Source organism: Mauremys mutica, chromosome 4 (genome assembly GCF_020497125.1).
Source record: "Mauremys mutica isolate MM-2020 ecotype Southern chromosome 4, ASM2049712v1, whole genome shotgun sequence".
NCBI classification, from domain to species: domain Eukaryota; kingdom Metazoa; phylum Chordata; order Testudines; family Geoemydidae; genus Mauremys; species Mauremys mutica.
This window is the reverse complement of record NC_059075.1, coordinates 34,285,968-34,306,258: the sequence shown is the minus strand read 5'-3', so window position 1 is coordinate 34,306,258 and position 20,291 is coordinate 34,285,968. Positions and strand designations below refer to the sequence as shown.

At 45.1% G+C, this 20,291-nt stretch overlaps 1 long non-coding RNA gene across 1 annotated transcript; it reads left to right on the top strand.

Moving 5' to 3' along the window:
* The first annotated feature begins 11,129 nt into the window (after positions 1 to 11,129).
* Positions 11,130 to 16,642, top strand: LOC123370117. The gene is made up of 3 exons (XR_006579284.1): positions 11,130 to 11,296; positions 14,002 to 14,133; positions 16,458 to 16,642. It is a non-coding gene; the product is annotated as an uncharacterized LOC123370117 (long non-coding RNA).
* The last annotated feature ends 3,649 nt before the right edge of the window (positions 16,643 to 20,291 follow it).

Sequence of the window (20,291 nt, the reverse complement as noted above, 5' to 3'; positions counted from 1 at the left end):
CTATGGAACCATGATTTGGTCTTTAGCATCTTTGAGTATGTCTACAATGCAATCAAACACCCACAGGTGGCCAGTGCCAGCTGACTTGGGCTCAGGCTGCGGGGCTGTTTAGTTATTGTATAGGCTTCCGGGATCAGGCTATAAGACCCTGCAAGGTGGGAGGGTCCCAGAGCTCAGGCTGCACCACAAGCCAGAACATCTACACAGCCATTAAACAGCCCCTTATCCCAAGTCAGCTGGCTCAGGCCAGCCACAAGTGTCCAACTGCAGTGTAACCAGACCTTATGGCAAGTAGAACTCTTTTCAGAGTATGCGAGGCAACACTGATCCACTCTTCTTAATTTCAAGTGTACTGTAGGAAAAATACATATAATCAATACATAATACACTGATCCTGCTGCCCATACTCATGGGAGCAGTCCCCTTAGAAATCCTTGACCATTCTTCTGGGAGCAAAGGCTACAGGATCAGGCCCTGATTTTTTTTTTAAGTGATACTTAATTTGCCAAGTAGACATATGTTTTCAATAATCGTATGTGCCCTGTCATATGTTGACCTACACCCTCTGCTATCTCACTGGGTCAAATATATCCCTGATGCAACTACATAGGCTTCAGGCAAAGGCAAACTGTACCAGGGACGAATTGGACATATTAGCTTCAATGTGGTTACATGGAGCATAGGTCAGTGCAGAATTTAGCTTCATAAATTTAAATTGTGTGATTTGGTTTATAGTAACACTGTATGGAAATGTAAAGCCTTCAGTCAGCAGGTGACATTTTAATGTGCCAATATTGTATAGATATTTGCTACATAGATCATAAACCATAAAATGTTGTGCTGCAGGATCTGACGATACAGGTTGCATTTCACTAACTACTTCACATCAGAATCTTTCCAGAAGGAAAAAATCTGCAGGTAAACACATTAAGGCAGTTTTTCTAATTTCATACATACCCGACATATACACACATGCACAAACACACATATAACATATATCCATAGTGTGTAAACCAAGCCCACATTGTGTGTATATACCCTTGGGGGCATGGGGGTGTATGTATATGTAGGTATTTTTGCTTACTGCTCATACTAAGTCAACTGACGAGTGTAAATGAAACCTGTTTCCTTATCACAACTCCTCCCTGCCCCACCGTCAGCTGAGCCCACACATTGTGCCTGTTAAGATTATACTAATAATGACTGTTTCAGTTACCTTACACACCGCCTTCCTGTTCGTGGGAATGATCTTCTTGTCTCATCATAAACTTTGGTTGCAAGTTATTCGGGGACATGGGCTGCTATTTTTGTTGTATTGGTGTACAGTGCCTAGCTCAATGGGATAGGCACATAAATAGGTTGCTTGATTTTCAAAATTGCTCAGCACTGGTTTCAGTGCAAATTGGGGGGGGGTGGGTTGGCACTTTTGAAAATCAGTCCACTTATTTAAGATCCTAAATCTATATTTAGGATCCTAGCTTTAGGTACTTAAAAAAAAAATCTTGACCACTAATTCTGTTATGCATTATAAAGCACTAAGGAGAGGTTCAGAGATACTTAGGCACTTAAATCCCAGAACCAGGCCCCATTGGGATGCACAAGCCCCCCACTTAGGCCTTGTCTACACTACAAGACTATTTCGAATCAACTTAGTTCGAATTTGTGGATTCGACCTTATGAAGTCGAATTTGTGTATCCATACTAAATACACTAATTCGAATTTCTGAGTCCACATTCACGGGGCCAGCGTCGACTTTGGAAGCGGTGCACTGTGGGAAGCTATCCCACAGTTCCCACACTCCCCGCTGCCCATTGGAATGCTGGGTAGAGCTCGCAATGCCTGCTGGGGGAAAAATGTGTCGAGGGTGGTTTTGGGTAACTGTCATCATTCAACCGTCACTCACAAACGCCCTCCCTCCCTGAAAGCGCCGGCGGGAAATCTGTTCGCGCACTTTTCTGGTCGGTTACAGCGCGGACGCCACAGCACTGCGAGCATGGAGCCCGCTGCGATCATCGCTGCACTTATGGCCGTTGTCAACTCCTCGCACCTTATCGTCCACCTGTGCAACAGTCAGCTACTGAGAAATCGGGCGAGGAGGCTCCGGCAGCGCGGTGAGGAGAGTGGCGCAGACCTCTCACAAAGCAGGGTACGCCGGGCAGTGGAGATCATGGTGGCAATGGGTCAAGTTCATGGTGTGGAACGGCGATTCTGGGCCCGGGAAACAAGCACGGACTGGTGGGACCGCATAGTGCTGCAGGTCTGGGATGACACAGAGTGGCTGCGAAACTTCAGGATGCGTAAGGGCACTTTCCTTGAACTCTGTGACTTGCTGGCCCCTGCCCTGAAGCGCCAGGACACCCGGATGCGAGCAGCCCTGAGTGTGCAGAAGCGAGTGGCCATAGCCCTCTGGAAACTTGCCACGCCAGACAGCTACCGGTCAGTAGCGAACCACTTTGGCGTGGGCAAATCTACCGTGGGGGTTGCTGTGATGCAAGTAGCCCACGCAATCGTTGAGCAACTGCTCTCAAAGGTAGTGAACCTGGGAAACGTTCAGGTCATCATAGACGGCTTCGCCGCGATGGGATTCCCAAACTGCGGTGGGGCTATAGATGGGACTCACATCCCTATCCTGGCACCGGCCCACCAGGCCAGCGAGTACATTAACCGAAAGGGCTACTTTTCCATGGTGCTGCAAGGACTAGTGGACCATAGGGGACGTTTTACCAACATCAACGTCGGGTGGGCGGGCAAGGTTCATGACGCGCGTGTGTTCAGGAGCTCTGGTCTCTTTAGACTCCTCCAGGCAGGTACTTTCTTCCCGGACCACAAAATAACGGTTGGGGATGTGCAGATGCCTACAGTGATCCTCGGGGACCCAGCCTACCCGCTAATGCCCTGGCTCATGAAGCCCTATACAGGCGCCCTGGACAGTGAGAAGGAACTCTTCAACTACCGGCTAAGCAAGTGCAGAATGGTGGTGGAGTGTGCTTTCGGACGTCTCAAGGGGAGATGGCGGAGCTTACTCACTCGCTCGGACATCAGCGAAAAGAATATCCCCGTAGTTATTGCTGCTTGCTGTGTGCTGCACAATCTGTGTGAGAGCAAGGGCGAGGCCTTTTTGTCCGGATGGGAGGTTGAGGCAAATCGCCTGGCTGCAGTTTACGCTCAGCCAGACACCCGTGCCGAGAGAATATCCCAGCGGGAAGCGCTCTGTATCCGGGAGGCTTTGAAAGCAAGTTTCCTCGGAGATCAGGGTAACCTATGACTCTCCACTTGCTTTCAAGAGAAACTGACCCTGGGCCTGTGTCAGTTTGTGTCGATTTGGATCTGCGGCTACATGCCTTGTTCTCCAAGTTTCCCCCACTTCCAAAGCACGTTTTTAAGCAAAGTAATTGTTACACTCATTATTAATAAATCTTTCTTTTACTTTGCATTTCTGTTCTGGTGTTGAGACATGGACGCATACTGTGCTGGGCACGGTGTGCACTGACGTACAGACCGCTTCCTCCATAGAGGACTGACATCCTCCTGCTCCTACATAGGTCTCTGGGGTGGGGGACGGATGACAGTGGTTCTGCATGAAGGGGAGGGTTTGCAGGAAGGGGCGAGTGGTGCCTTCTTTGCATAGGGGTTTGGATGACGGCAGTGGGCTGCGGGTTTCTGCGTGGGAAGGGGTGATGGGTGTGGGAGAAGGGTGACTGTCCGTGGATGAGGGCTCTGGTTGGGGCTCAGGGCAGCGGATAGGCTCGTGGATCCGTTGCAAGTGCATCGTAAGGGCAGCCTGCCTTCACAGTAATGGCGTGACAGGCGCTAGGACCCTGGACAATTATACACATTACGAAATGAACAGGGGCAGCATACACAACACAGAATGACCCTGGTGCCTACTGACTGCAGTGTGTGTGTGCCCCGCAGTTGATCCTTTCCCCAAGTCTGTACCCTGGTACTGTAGGCTATACCGTGCAAGTATGAAACCCCTGTCCACCCCATACACCGAAAAATCCTCTGACAGGAAAGACATGACGGAAACAGTGATTAACAGCAAACAGCTTTTATTAATCTAATAAACAGGTGGCGGATGAACCTTGGATTTGGGACTGGCTGAGCCTATAAGGGAAGCACTTCTACAAATTTCTAACGTGAGAAGTGCGGGGTACACGGCCGCTCTGCTCTGGTTCAGTGACAGTTCTCACGTCCTCTACCACCCCTCCGTCTTGTACTTTTGGGTGAGGGGGGGCCAGGACTTCTTGGCTGGTGAGGGCGATTGCAGAGACACTGCAGGGGGGCCCTGTCCTCCAGCCTGTGGTCCTGCAGGACATCAACAAGGCGACGAAGCGTGTCCGTTTGTTCCTTCATGAGACCAAGTAGCGTTTGGGTGGTCTGCTGGTCTTCCTGCCGCCACCTATCCTCACGTTCCATGAGTGTGCGATGCTGCTCACATAGGGTCTCCCTCCAGTGTTTCTGCTCTGCAGCCTCTGCTCGGGAGCAGACCATCAGTTCAGCGAACATGTCGTCCCTAGTCTTCTTCTTTCGCCGTCTAATCATTGCCAGTCTCTGCGAGGGGGATGCCTGGGCAGTCCGGGAAGGACCCGAAGCTGTGTGATGGGGAAAGTTAGTGATTTCCTTGTACAGATACATTTTCGCGAACAGTGAACACCGTCTAGTCAATTTCCATGAAGAAGACCGTACCGGACAACAAGTGTCACGTGGTCTCCAGAGAAGCACAACATTTTGGCCTACGCTCTGATTGGCTGCGCCATTGCACAGGAGAGCGGAGAAGTCGGGAGAGAGAGCAGAATCCCTCTAGCAGAGAGTCCTGGTAAGCCTTACAGTACATTATGCTTATCAGTTAACGGATAGCTGTGCCGTCGTGCTAACGGCAATCTGGAAATCAGATACTATGACCCTTTTGCAGCCACTCCCGACACTGCAGGGGAAAGATCAATGTATGCTTTTCCTGTGTGGCCTACAGCACGTGGCTGCTAAGCGCGGGGCTTTGTTATGCAAAGTATAAGTAAACCATTAAGAACAGTAACTATTCGCTAATTGCCCTAATTAGATGCAGCACTTCAGTAACGAGATTACCCTGAGGCGTGTCTCTCGAGTGCAGAAAGAAAGGATGTTAAGGGAAGCACTTCACCGACCGGGACCCTACGCGGCCATGCTGGTAGAGGCGATGGTTCCCCTGTATCTGAGGATGTCGTGGCGTGGAAGAGTGAGCTTCACCGGAGGACCAAATAGGGCACCTCTTCCTCGAAACCTCCTGCGGAGGGTATTTGAGGAACTGTTTGAAGCATTTGTGGAATTGTCCATGGAGGACTATTGTTCCATCCCAATATGTCTAGACCTACTGTTCGTTTAGTTTCCCTTTAAAAAGTTTTAGATATAGTATTTATAGATAGAATTTATATTTTTGGTATACATGTTTTCGAGCAAATAAATATTTTCTTGTTTATACGACTTACCGCCTGATCCTTCCCCTGACTCTGAGTCCGGGTTCACGGCCGGTGAGGGTTGGTAGGGGATCTCTGTGAGGGTGAGGAACAGATCCTGGCTGTCAGGGAAAGCGGCATTGTGTTCGCTGTCGCCTGCGCCTTCCTCCACGGACCCTTCGTCGTCTTGCCCATCGGCGAACATCGAGTAGGAACTGTCCTGGCTCACTATGCCATCCACTGAGTCCACGGTCAGTGGTGGGACAGTGGTGGCAGACCCACCGAGAATGGCATGCAGTGCCTCGTAGAAGCGGCATGTCTGGGGCTGTGCTCCGGAGCGTCCGTTTGCCGCTCTGACTTTTCGATAGCCTTGCCTCAGGTCCTTGACTTTCACGCGGCACTGCATCGCATCCCGGCTGTATCCTTTCTGTGTCATGGCTTGGGAGACCTTCTCGAAGGTCTTTGCATTACGCTTGTTGGAGCGCAGCTCCGACAGCACAGACTCCTCGCCCCACACAGCGATCAGATCCTGGACTTCCCGGTCTGTCCATGCTGGGGATCTCTTTCTATTCTTGCATTGGGCTGACTCCTCTGCTGGAGAGCTCTGCATCGTTGCAGGTGCTGCGGAGCTCGCCCCGATGTCCAGCCAGGACGTCAGATTCAAAGTGCCCAGACAGGAAAATGAATTCAAATTTTCCCGGGTCATTTCCTGTGTGGCTGGTCAGAGAATCCAAGCTCCGACTGCTGTCCAGAGCGTCAACAGAGTGGTGCACTGTGGGATAGCTCCCGGAGCTACTAAGTTCGATTTGCATCCACACCTAGCCTAATTCGAGCTAGCAAGTGCGAATTTAGCGTTACTCCACCTGTCGGGGTGGAGTACCAAATTCGAACTAAGGAGCCCCCTAGTTCGAATTAAATGGCTTCCTGGTGTGGACGGTTGAGCGATTAGTTCGAATTAACGCTGCTAAATTCGATTTAAGATCCTAGTGTAGACCAGGCCTTAGTGGCTGCTGAACACTGTAAACCCCTAACTCACTCAGCACCTAAGTTTTTGCAGTAAAAGTTCCCTAGGTGCCTATGTTTCTGCCTTTGCACATACGCCCTACAGCTCCCCTCTGTGAATCTGGTTGCCTATGCCCCAGTGCGATGCAAGAATCAAGGCCAGATAGGCATTTACGCCATTTTTGCAAGAAGCTGGGGGTGGGAGGAGATGGAATGCCTAACTCCAAGGCAGGGTTTGCAGCTGAGACTCCCATGCAGAAGGAGGGGACGCCCTGCAACCCAGATTTAGGTGCCAAACTCCATGAGAGGGGCAGGATTTAAGACACACCCCTCTCCTCAACATCTCACATCAGCTAGTTTAGGTGGGGAGCTACCTAGCATGCTGGCTTTTGTGAATCCCATTCTGAGATGCCTAGCTCCCTCCATTCATTGTATAGGAAGCCTGAATGCCTCACTCAGGCTTTGTGAATCCCTGAGTTTCTCTAGGTGGACTGATGCTCAGCATCACCATGCCTAAGTTCCTTTGTGAATCTAGTCCTATGTTTACAATTATAGTGAAAGCTCCCAGGCCTGGACTACAGTAAGAAGATAGGTCAGCCCAACTATGTTGCTCAGGGGTATGAAAACTCACGCCCGAGTGAGTGATTAGGTTACTCCAACCTAATCACTGGCATAGACAGCGCTATATCGACCTAGCTACCGTCTCTCAGGGAGGTGGATTATCTGCTCTGATGGGAGAACCCCTCCCATTGGCACAGATAGTGTCTTCACTGAAGCTCTTCAGCGCTGCAGCTGTGCCAATGTAGCATTTAAAGTGCAGACAAACCCTTAGAGTCAGCAGTGATAGGCAATCATACAAAATCCTAATATATATTCAATTAATTCCTAATACCTTAGTTTTAGCAGCATGATGCATCCTATAAATGCATCACTTATTTATTAGTCACGTAATTTAACCAAAGGAATGTAAAGGGACTGCTGTTGAGAAAGACTCCCATTTTGCAGCAGCAAATGAAGATGCATGCAAGTGACATTATCTCTACATCTCACTTCCTGAGTGTGCTCACAAATCAGGTAGTTAAATCATTAATGTACCTGTATTTGTCTCCAGCGCACATCGCACATTTCAGGGCAAATTGAAAGAGTTATAAAGCTTTAGGGCAGAGGTTCTCAAACTGTGGTCCGTGGCTCCACTAATTAGGTGCCTGGACCCTGGAGAAGACACATACATAAGGTGAGGTGGTGGCCTTGGGAGGATAGAGGATAGGTGGGAGGGGGCAGTGGGGTGAGAAGAGAGGGTGGGGGCAATTTGGGACGTGCAGGGCTGAGGCAGCCAGAGAAAGAGGCGACTTTCCCCAGCACCAGGGCTGCAGCTGCCAGGGAGAGACAGCCCTCCTTCCCAGGCTTAGCTCTGTGGCTGCTGCGGTGGGGGACAGACCCCTCCTCTTTCCCAGCCCCAGCTTGGGGGCTCCTGCAGTGGAGGAGAGAGGGAAAGACCCCCCTCCTTCCCCACTCCACCTTGGAGGCTGCTGCAGTGGAGGAGAGAGGACACATCCATTGCATTAGAAAGATAACACTACTGATATTAAAATATGAGTTGTGTGCTTTTATTAGAAGAACAAAAAAAAACCCTTAATTATTATTAAGGGGGGGGGGTATATAGCGCTTTTATCCAAAGTGCTTTACAATAGTTAGCTAATGGTACAAACAACATTTGGAAAGATTATTAAGTGGCCAGCCGAGACCCTCAGCAATTTTCAAGTCCTCCGCAGAAAAAAAAAATTTGAGAATCACTGCTTTAGGGGTTTGAGGCAACGGGCTTCTGAGATGAGTGGAACAGGGTATAATCTCTTGCTTTAGTTTATGGATTAGTAAATATTTTATTATGCCATATTTAAGGGTGGTTATTCTGACCTGGATTGTGAGTTTAATAAGGTCTGGGTGCCTTCGCAATTGTGTGTTGTTTTAAAAATGTAAATCGATATATTTAAGTATGCTACACCTGCAAATATGTGCACCCACAAAATTATGCCCATATTTAATTGTGCTCACAAAATCGCAAGCATAAAATCTGGAAGCTGGTTTGAAGCTTTTTTCAATGTTCAAAATATCCCAACACTTTCCTTTTAAAATGGGAAATTATTAGACTTTCTAGTTAACCCCAAAGGAGAAAGATTTTGGAACATAAGTAGGGGAACATCAGAAGCCAATAGGGAAGGCAGCAGTTTCATGTCCCACTGACAATAAAAAACTGTTGACCTTTTGGCCCTGTCTAGCAATAAAAATCTAAATCAAGAGAGCAGGTTACAATCTTGTTTGCAAACTAGACCTTGTGAGAAGAACTATCAGTCCTGTAAAACCCAAGTCTCATATGAACAACTGTCAGTCAGACACAGAAACACAGCAGACCAGCTGAGTGTAAATTGCAAAGATCAATGACTAGTACAGTCTGCACTGATCACTCCAGGGAGCCGGTGTCATTCATGTGGAAGTGACTGGTAAGCCTTCCCCTTTTCTTGCCAGGGAGCTGATTTCTTGGCATTTAGATATCATCCAGTGGTTATGGCTGTTTTGACAGAGGGTTTACTTTTATTTATTGAACTTTCCATGTTTATTGAAGTTTCAGTTGTTTTAAAGGGATATCATCATGTTTTAAATCTCAGTTCTGACCCACCTAAAAGTTATCTAATTGGTGAGTTTCTTCTGGATTTATAGGGTTTCATTCTCCTCTCACTTATAGTAGTGTTGCAGTGATATAACTTCACTTACTCCAGTGAAAGAAGTACTGATGTATACTGCTGTAAGCAAGAGAAGAATCAAATCCTTAAAATTCTTTCTCTCCCCCCCACCCGCAAAAAATATATACATATATATATTTTGCCACTGTGAAATTTTAAAACTCAACAATATACAAGGCCAGAGCAAACCATGTTTGATAAAACAGGAATCTTCCCACTGTTTTAAAAGCTTTGGTTTGAGTTTGGGAAATTGTTTGGGTTAACTCCCCCCCTCTCCTCCATTATTTTCCATTTTTTACACACCTTTGCAATATTTAATTTTGGCAAGCATCAGAAGCAGAATTCTCCAGAATATTATAAGAGGGGCCCTTTTCCTCACCATTAGATCCATCCCAGTTTTTAAATGCAAGAAGTTCTTTTGTATGTAAGATCAGATAAGCATCCAGATTTGGGGGTGTTTTCTGCACTTAGCCACAGCAGAAAGAGCACTGACCATCACCATACAACTAATGGGCATGTGCCATGTGCCCAGTAGGGAAATATCTCTTTAAGAGATCTGCTAGGGGGTGGATAGGAATGAGCTGTGTCTGGGGTTCTGTTATTTTTAGTTTTTAAAGCTGATTTTTATTTCATGGTCTCCATCTTCTGAGGCAGATGCACACTTAGCTCTCCACTCTGAAGTTTCTGGTAGTTCTGGGTATGCTCAGTAGGTTCCCTGTTGCTGGACTCTGACTCCCTGAAGGCAAGCAGTCAGGGCAGCTGCTTTACAAAAGGCCATGTGTAGGGCCCTACCAAATTCATGGCTGTGGAAAAAAATGCATCAGGGACTGTGAAATCTGGCACACAGCTGTGAGCTTGTACCCTGTTCAGGGCTCCAGCTACCAGTCCCAGCTGGGGATGGGGAGTGACAAGATTTCCTCTTCCCCTGCAGTGGCATTCCCAGGGTGGGTCAGGCCCATCTCATGGAATATTAGGGTTGGAAGGGACCTTAGGAGGTTATCTAGTCCAAAGCAGAACCAATCCCCAAGTGGCCCCCTCCCTCAAGGATTGAACTGACAACTCTGGGTTTAGCATGCTAATGCTCAAACCACTGAGCTATCTCCCCCCTGACCTGTAGGAAGCTCTGTGGCTCCAGTTGTTACCTCCTCACCCGGGGAGGCTGTGGCTGGAGCTTGTCACTTCCCCATATGGAAGAGGCTGCAGCTGGAGCTGTCAGCTCCCAATTCCAGCAGGACACTGCTGGAAAACGGAACATATGGTAACCACCCCCCATACCCTGCAATGGTCACTTCTGCACTGCTGGTGGTGGTGCTGCTGGTTTTAGAGCTGCCAGGCACCCAGCCAGCAGCCTTCCTCTGTGACTACCCAGCTGTGAAGGCAGTGCCCCTGCCAGCAGCAGGGCAGAAGAAAAGGTAGCAATCTCACAACCACCCTACAATAGTCTTGCAACCCCCACACTCTGACCACCTTTTGGGTTGGGACCCCCATAATTACAACACCCTGAAATTTCAGATGTAAACATCTGAAATCATGAAATTGACTAATTTAAAAAAACCCAGCCATGAAAATGACCAAAATGGACCCTGAATTTGGTAGGGCCCTAACCGTGTGTCTTGTGTGGACTGGGAGAATCTGAGCCCAGGCACAGAAAGCAGGCCAATTTCCCCTAATTTGAAGCATTTTTCAGCAGGTTAGTGATATTGTTAACCCTCCAACTGGGAAGCCCTAGCAGTGTTAATTACAGAAAGGGGAAACTGGAAGGGAAAACTAATTTCTTTTATTTTAATTGTATACTTTGAATGTTGTTTGATTTTAGCTAATCTGTTTTAGTTAAATTGTCTCAACTAGTATGATTCACCAACTTTTATTTTAACGTGATAATGGGGAAAGTAATTTATTTTGCAATTCTGTTTTGTTTTGTTTTTGTAACAGTTTTTTTCTAAGCTATGTATTTAACTGAGTGATTGGTTAGCTGACTAGCTAACCAAGATTTCAGCAGAGGAGGAGAAAGAGTCTGCATGGATTCCAGCTGAAAATTTCTACAAGCAAATGAAGGGAAGATGTTGCTTTTGACTCAGCAGACTGTAGAGATTTCGTGATTAAAGACTCTAACTGAGATTCAGGTAAACTAAACCTAAGCTTTTGGAAACTGAGATTTTTCTCACTGTATTTCTCTACAGACTGGCCTGTTTCGATTTAATTTGTTTTCTTTATCTTCACAGTATCAGAGGGGTAGCCGTGTTAGTCTGGATCTGTAAAAGCAGCAAAGAATCCTGTGGCACCTTATAGACTAACAGACGTTTTGCAGCATGAGCTTTCGTGGGTGAATACCCACTTCGTCGGATGCAAGTAGTGGAAATGTCCAGCTACTTGCATCTGACGAAGTGGGTATTCACCCACGAAAGCTCATGCTGCAAAACGTCTGTTAGTCTATAAGGTGCCACAGGATTCTTTGCTGCTTTATCTTCACAGTTATACATAAATAATGTACATGGCTTATAAAGTACCATGTTGCATTGTAAAATTATTTATGTTTCTTTATCATAAGATTTTATAAAGTTGATATTTAAGAATTAATTCCTTTTGTTCTTTTGGACTTAATTGTGGGGAGGTTGACCCTGTGCAATCCTTGCTGAAAATCCCCAATGACTGAATTCTGGGTCTCCAGCTGTTTTCTATCGGAGCTGGGTTCTTTAGGCACTGGAGAAGGACAATGAAGTAAACTCTAGCCCACACATGCACCTGCTCAGTTGCTAAACTATGTATCATAACATTGAAGGCAACTGGAAATAAAGAAGAAAATGAGCACACAATGAACAGCCAGCTTTCCATAGACAGCCAGCAAGTAGTCTAATGTAGGGGAATCACTAGGTCAAAAATGTCTCACTTAAACACATACCCAGTGGAGGTGGGTGAATTTTTTTTGGCAAACAGTATTTTTACCCCCAAAACATGCATTTTTCAGGGCTCCAAAACAAGTCATGAATTTGGGTCGACTTTGACAAATAGTTATGACAAAAATAAAGAAGTCAAAATGCTTCATTGTTACCATTTTGAAACATTTCATTTTGCCTTTTGTTTCAAAATAGTGTTCTGTTTTGAAATTTGGCCAATAAAAACAAAGGGACAAACAACATCTAAAAATGACAATCAAAATGAAAAGCAAAAAATAAAATTCAATAATAAAATCAAAACATTTCAGTTGACTCAAAACTAAACAAAATTCTATCTGAGTCAATGCAAAATATGTTGGTTGATTGAAAAAGAATTTTGATCATTTGATCTAATGAAATGTTTAAAAAAAATCAATTTTGGCTTCAAGTGAACCACATTTTTCCCCTCATTTTTCAGTTTCTTCCAAAATGAAAAATCACGTACTTAACTCTAGCATGGAGTGAGTATAGATACTACATGAAAGTATAACCTGGTCATAGCAAATGCTACATTCAGTACACCCCCAGTTTCTAATCTGGACTTTTTGATGTTTGCCCCCTCATCCTCCCCTTGCCCCCCCCACCCCCCACCACATACTATTTCCAAGCCTTTAGGAAAGTTTTCCAGACACTGGAGGGTAAAAGTGAAAAATACCTGACATGGTTCTTTTAAGCATACTCTTAGTTTATAAGCTGCAGAAACATTGCTTTCCGTGGACACAATCACCAGCCTACATCTATCTCTATTTCTACTCAAGTGCAGCAATATTGATGTACCTTTCAGCAAATGTTTTTCATCATTGAGCTGGTTCTTATTAAGATGTCTTGGAGATCTCTTAAACTCTTCATTCAACTAAAGAAACGAATGGCACGGTGTGCATCAGAAACAGTCAGGAATTCATTTGAAAAGTGGTAGCACTTTAGAGAACAGTGACACAGGTTGATGCATCACAGACAAAAAAAATGGATAATAATCATTTTAATTGGTCTGACTGGACTGCCAGGGAGGTGGGGTCCTTGACTTTTCCCTGTTAGGAATTGTGCCTGTTTGAAAACAAAAATTGCCTTGTCAGTTTCTATTAATTCTTCTGGGACCAAATGGAAAAGTCCTTCTATAGAGTCCAGTCCTGAAAGATGCTGAACACTTCCTGAGAGGAGCTGGGCACCCACAGCTGTTGTGGAAGTTAATGGAGTTCAGGTGCTTAGCACCTCAGGGGATGGGGGCCAGTTTCTCATCAGCCCCTTGTCAGATATCACTCCTAGCGACTTCACTAAGGGAGTGAGTAAAAATCGATGGTCTGGTCAAACTCCCATTGGACTCAATGGTGATTTTGCCATTAACTTCAGTGAATTGACCCCCAAAACAGAATTGTCAGGACTGCACCTCTGATTGGTAGTGACTAAATCTACCTCATTTAAGAGGCAATTTGCCCTGTTCACTAATCAAAATCTTAATAATAATAATAGATTGAGATTGAACAGTCCGTTTTCTTTGTAATACTGATCACTAATGAAAGAAAAACAAATATGCCCAGATCCACAGAGGTATTTAGGAAACTGTGGATCTGGACCACAGTGACCAGTGAGACAGCCAGGCAGCAATTCTAAATGGTTACACTAATCCCAATCATGGCCTAAATCCTTCACACTGCTTCACTCAGGCAGAACCTGCATGTGCGAGAAGCAGGATTGGGGCCTATGTTACTTAATCCTTTTGTGCACGTCTGTAAAATGATGGCAATAGTAAACTCTGTTAATAACACAAAAATCTGTATGTCTAATTCACCTTCTCTCTACCACTGCTACGGGCACTGTGCAGGTGATAAGATTTTATTGTATTTTTAAATGCTATATGCCGAGTCATCCCACTGGATTATGCATTTTTGGCTTGACAGGCGTTCGGTGCTTTTTTAAGTGTGGGCAGAGATGCACTAAAATGGATTTCAAAGAGGAACGAATTCCGCAGCGTTGAGGTCATCATCACAGCAAAGGGACGACTGCCTTTCAAATGAGGGCCCAATCCTGTGGTATGTCAGCCAAACTGAATTCCTAGTAACTTTTGTGAGTAGCAAAGGCTTGTAAGATAATACACTTACTACTTGTAGCATCCCTTCATGCCTGGAAGTGGCATTGCAGGAATCTGCCTCTTGTATCCCCTTTTGACCACTTCCTTGGCTCTCTCTCTAGGTCTTCTGTAGCCTGGCCCTCCAACCAAGTCACATAAAAGTTCAAACCCCTTCTGGAGTAACAAATGGTCCATTTGTCATTCCAAAATAAACCTCTAAATTAATAACTTCTTCTGCCTCTCTCAAGCCACTCTAAAGTCTTCTGCTTTACCTCTACTCCTGGGACCTGCAGAGTTCCTCCTAGACTGCTGCTTCCTCAGCAGGATCCCCCACTGCCTCCCATCTGCAGAGATTCTGGCAGTTTACCTCAGAGTATATCCCCATCATTTACAAGCCTTACCTCAGGACTTCCCCAGCCTCCTAAGCTGCTCCTTATGGGTTACTTCCAGCCTGACTTCCCCAGCCCTTACCCAGCAAGTGGCCCCTCCTTGTTCCTCTCTCCTGGGTCTCTCCTTATCTGAGTTCAACTCTGTGTAAGTCATCCTCTACAACAGGGTTAGTCACTCCAGTTAAACAGCTGGGATCATTAATTGCCCCTCAGTGACTAGATCATGGGCAAGGCTGAGGAGTAACTCATAGAATTATAAAATATCAGGGTTGGAAGAACCTCAGGAGGTCATCTAGTCCAACCTCCTGCTCAAAGGACCAGTCCACAACTAAATCATCCCAGCCAGGGCTTTGTCAAGCCTGATCTTAAAAACCTCTAAGGAAGGGGATTCCACCACCTCCCTAGGTAACCCATTCCAGTCCTGTTAAATCACAGGCTAGGCTGAGCCCAAACTTGTGTTATACGGCTAGCCAGTCTGTGACAGCGCTCTTGGCATTCTACAGCATGGGGGGCAACTAACCATTACTTTCCTAGCTGAGGTTTCATGGTCCATGGGCTGAGTAATAACATGGGAGGACTCCATGTCTCTAAAACTGGCTTTTTATTAAGAGAAGTAATTACAGAGATGATGCAACTGCAGATAGACATCAAGCCATGTGTACACAGACTGACTTCCTGGTACCACCCCCAAACTCTTCCCTCCTGCAACTTGTGCTCCTCACTCCAAGTTTCATGCAGGATACTTCAGTGGTCCTCTAAATTAGGATATGAAACAACTACAGTATTTTGAATATCACTGTGCTGTAACTATGACATATAGTGACTACTTTAGTTAAGAAAGGAGAAAACTTGCTGGGATTTTTTGGACTTCATTTGAGGAGCCTGGCAGACCTTAATACAAAGCAATTCTTTAAAATGCCTTAATTTTCCAGCTGTGGGCTCTGAATAACGTGTATAGATATTATTGATTTAGTACTTTAAGTAGATGCCTTTCTGCATATGCCTCTTAGAATACGAATTCTACAAAATGTTCCAGATCTTGCCCATAAATCCACATGAAGCAATAACTGACAAATCATAGCCTAGATACAATTATACTTACAGTTTCATCTGATGATTCCACGTGATGTGCCACTGCAAGCCAATCTAAAGAATAATAATACTTTACAGCTATATAGACAGCTTTTCATCTGAAGATCACAAAGCGCTGCTTTGTGTTTAGTCTCACACAGCCCATTAAGGTATTCCTAAATGTTAAGCACACTTTACAGATGGGTAAACAGAAACATAGATAACTGACTTGGCCAAGGTCATACAGTGAGTAAGCAGTAGAGCCAGAGACAGGAGCAAGCGATCCTAACTCCTAATCCTTTACTCCTACCTACCTGTCCATACTGTCCTTGGAGACCTGCTAAATTATTCTCAGTCAAGAGATATGGTAACGGTGGAGAGTTAATAACTATAAAACCTTAAGTGCCAAACATTCCAGAAGGGTCAGTAAATAAACATTCTAATCTGGAAAGGATCATAGAATATCAGGGTTGGAAGGGACCTCAGGAGGTCATCTAGTCCAACCCCCTGCTCAAAGCAGGACCAATCCCCAAATGGCCCCCTCACAGATTGAATTCACAACCCTGGGTTTAGCAGGCTAATGCTCAAACCACTGAGCTATCCCTCCCCCCATGTTTGTATTCTTCCCAGTATGCAGTGGCCATATCCTCCAGATAAATATAAGTGGAAGAATTCCTTGTAACAGGATTAGTCTTCTAACTCTGTGTTACTGAGAGTCTGAGTCATCCATTCCAGAAGCAGGGTTTTGATGGAGTCCCGGTTTTCTATTAGAAGGGGTCTTATGCAGATATTTTCACATTATTTGGCTTTCTTTATCTCCCTGCAGCTGCTTCACGCAAGACAACTTACAGAAACACAACTCAGCTTTCATTTTCCACCTCATCCCTTAATCCCTCTGAATTCTATTGTGCTTATCACTTCATCAGAAAGCCTGAGAGGCTGATTGGGCTGTGGAAATTGTATTTACGCTCTTCTCGAGGAAGCATCTCTCCGTATATGAATAATAAATCAACAGGCAAACTTTGTCAATTTCTGCGAAAATGGGAAATTTGTGAGCCATTTAATGTGATCTTAATAGACCAGTCCTTGCTTTTTGTGCAAAGCATTCGCTGTGACATTTCCCAAAGGGTAAGACCCTGAACTGCATTTTTGCTGTTCACAGAAATGTACTATAGCTCCCAAAGAGCAACAACACAGGAGAGGGACACTTTGTTCTGCATTCTGTGCTGTTGTGGTGTATTTAAAGGGGCTTTCATGCTGCAAAAATATTCATGTTACAGACTAACCATATAGCCATTCCCTTGTTTCTCATAATTTTTCTTTCTGTGTTTGGCTAACTTTATTTCATGGGACTCGATCCTGTCCCCATTGGAGTCAACAGGAGCCGAATTGGGCCCAAGATGTCCTTGTGAAAACTAGAGTTCTTTCTTTCCTGGCTTATTTTTTTTCCTACTTTGTGGGGAATTCATATTGCTGAGTTTGAGACATCATGATCGTTTCTATGAAGGTATTGTAATAGGATGCCTGAAAGAAAGCATGTGCTTTTTTCTGACTGTGTGTTGGCTTCCCCTCATTTTCTGTACTGTTTCATCTGTAACTTTTTTTTTAATTTGTCACCACAATGAATGTATATCTAATAAAACCAAATCCCCACATGTGAATGTGCAGAAACAGGATTCTTCTAATATTTCTGTACTATAAATTGAACCATGTGGTTGATTTTACATGACTCTGTTGTGCTCCATTGTTTGTTGCAACAAGGTCAGAGGAGAGTTTCACTGATTGACTAGAAAATAATTGCCTATGTACCATGGATGGGCTTAATATGCCAGTTTATTAAGGACTAGCTAGCTTGAACCAAACTCCTGGAGAAGAATCTGCTCTCCCCAACCCCCACACCATCACTAGAGAAATTCAGAACCAAACTATAGCTCTCTCTGGGAAAGTTCAATCCAGATCTCAACCCTGAAGCTTGAGCCCAACTCTAAACATTTTTGAGTCTGACACTGAATAGTTATGAGCCTCTGTTTACATTACATCTGAGAGACTGAATGTGCATTTATTTGTGATCTACAGGCTACACAGAGAACAGAAAGCACAGCTGATTGGAGGAAAGGTTTGATGGTGCATGTGAATATAGAAATACCTCTACCAGAGACGTTGTCTGCATTGTATCAGAGGGGTAGCCGTGTTAGTCTGGTTCTGTAGAAGCAGCAAAGAATCCTGTGGCACCTTATAGACTAACAGACGTTTTGCAGCATGCGCTTTCGTGGGTGAATACCCACTTCTTCGGATGCAATTCTTGTCTGCATTATATTTTTCAACAGTTAGGAACTAATCAGTGACATGATTGGTTCTAAAGCTGGTCTGTGTCGATGCACAACATGGATAATGTATGGTTACCATGGCAGCTAACCATATTTCACCCTTGTTAGCAACTTAGATTGTCACATGGTCATCCTTCTGTAAATGTCTTAGCACACTGGGTGTTTTGGGTGGGGCGGGGGGCTGCAGTGCGGGCAGGACCCCATACCATGTATCTGAAGATGATGTGGCCAGTCCTCCTTTCTTTCAGGTATCCTGCAGTAGGACATCCCAGAGTTCATTGCTTCATGGGCCTCTGATGCTGCTCTTTGTGAATGGGCACTATGGGATAGCTGTCCACATTTTCCCACAATGTACTGATACAAAAACAGTTTAGCACAATGATAGTTATAGCTACACAAACGCAGATGACACGTGACTGTGGTGTTCTCTGTGGAACACAGTTCAATTGTGTTTGTTGCAACAAGTTCAAAGGAGAGTCTCACTATTTGATTAGAAGAAGATGATTGTTTATGCAGCATGGATGGGCTTAAGATGTCATTTTGCTGAAAAAAGGCAGAGAAAGAACTGCCTCCAGTATCCAGAAGATTAATGAAACCCTGGCAAAACTGTGAAGTTGAACATCTGTCCTGGATACTACTTCAACTGAGATTTATGTTTGACAATAGAAGCCAAGCAGCATGAGAAAATATATAAAGCAGCCTACTGTTGATCAGTAAGATATTTGATAACTGCAGCAACAGTGTTAAATAAATACTGTCTGTTACATTTACATCACCACAAGACAACTTCTAATATTGAGCGTAGATTTGTCTGAGAAGAATCCACTGTCCACATCTTTGCTCTCAGGTTCAGATTTTCTCTTTTCTTTTATGATCCATTCACTTTTACCAGCAAAAATATGTTTACAAAAATCCATGTACAAACTGAGTCTGAGTAACATGAACTAAAGTCATTTGTTGTCTTAAAAATGCATTTTCATTATATTTGTTAAAGTGTATATTCAGAAACTCACTTAGGGGAGTTACAGATTAGAGCAGACCAAAAACCAAGGGGAACTTTTGGCAAGAATGTTTGCAAAAAAAATTGTCCTTGCTTTTCATATTTTTTAAATGTGCAATTTTTGACCAACTCTGTTACACATATCATGATGGTGTGTACACTAAAAATACTGGATAGACAGATAGACAAAGACCTGTACGAAAAGCAGAGTGTTCTGAGGGATTGAGCAGCAGACTCAAAATTAGGAACTCCTCCTAAACCAAAGTGTGCCACTGACTTGCTGTTTGATTGTGGGCAAATCAGTTATGGTACATCTACCTTGCAGGTAAGAGCAAGCCCCCTAACGTGGTTAGACAGACTCGTGCTATCAAGGTTCAAACTAGCACGCAAAAAACAGCTGTGCAGATGTTATGGCTCTGGCAGAGACATGGGCTAGCCACCCAAGCTCAGATTCAGGGATTTAGGTGGGTTTGAGCTCAGGTGGCTAGCCCGAGTCTCTGCTGGAGCCACGACATCTGCACAACTATTTCTAACATGCCAGCTTGAGCACCACTAGTGCAAATCTTTCTACCCCACCACCAGGGAGGCTTGCTTCCAACTGCAGAGTAGGCATTCCCTTAGGACCATGTTTTCAGAATTAGCCTCTAAATTTTGGGTTCCTCGATTTTTAGGTATAGAACTACAAAGAGGTACTGGCCATCCAAAAGTGACAGCTACTTCTGAAAAACTGGGCCCTGACAACTCTGTGATGCAACTTTCCTCACCTTCAAATGGCAGCAATGATATTTACCTACATTTGGGGAGTGTTAGGAGGGCGAGTTAGTTAATGTGAAGTTCTAGGGTTGGGGGTCACAAGGGGGACTTAGCCACTTTAGATGTCTAAGTCCAAAGTTAAGATCCCCCCAAACCCCTACTCAGCTGCAGCCTATCCCTGTAGGCATCAGAAATATTTAAGCACCTATGTTTGCACTGGTGGGCACCTACACAGCCACCTCAGTCCTGACACTGAGCAGGTCATGTCAAAGCCACAGCTTCAGCCCTACGTTAGGCTCCTAACTCCCTTTGAGGAGTGGGGCTTAGGCTATAACCCTCCCCTCAGCATTTCCTACTGGCTAGCTAAAGTGGTTCCACACACAGCTTGCTGGCATCTGTCACTTCCTTTTTCAGACACCTAAGTCTCCCCATGTACTGCGTAAGGAGCCAGGGTGCCCAACTCAGGACTGTGAACTCCACTTGGCAGCAGGGTGCCTAAACTTAGGCACTGGTACACTCAGCCTAAGCTCCCCTTGTTTATCCCACCCAAAGTGTCAGAATTAGGGCCCCTATCTCACTC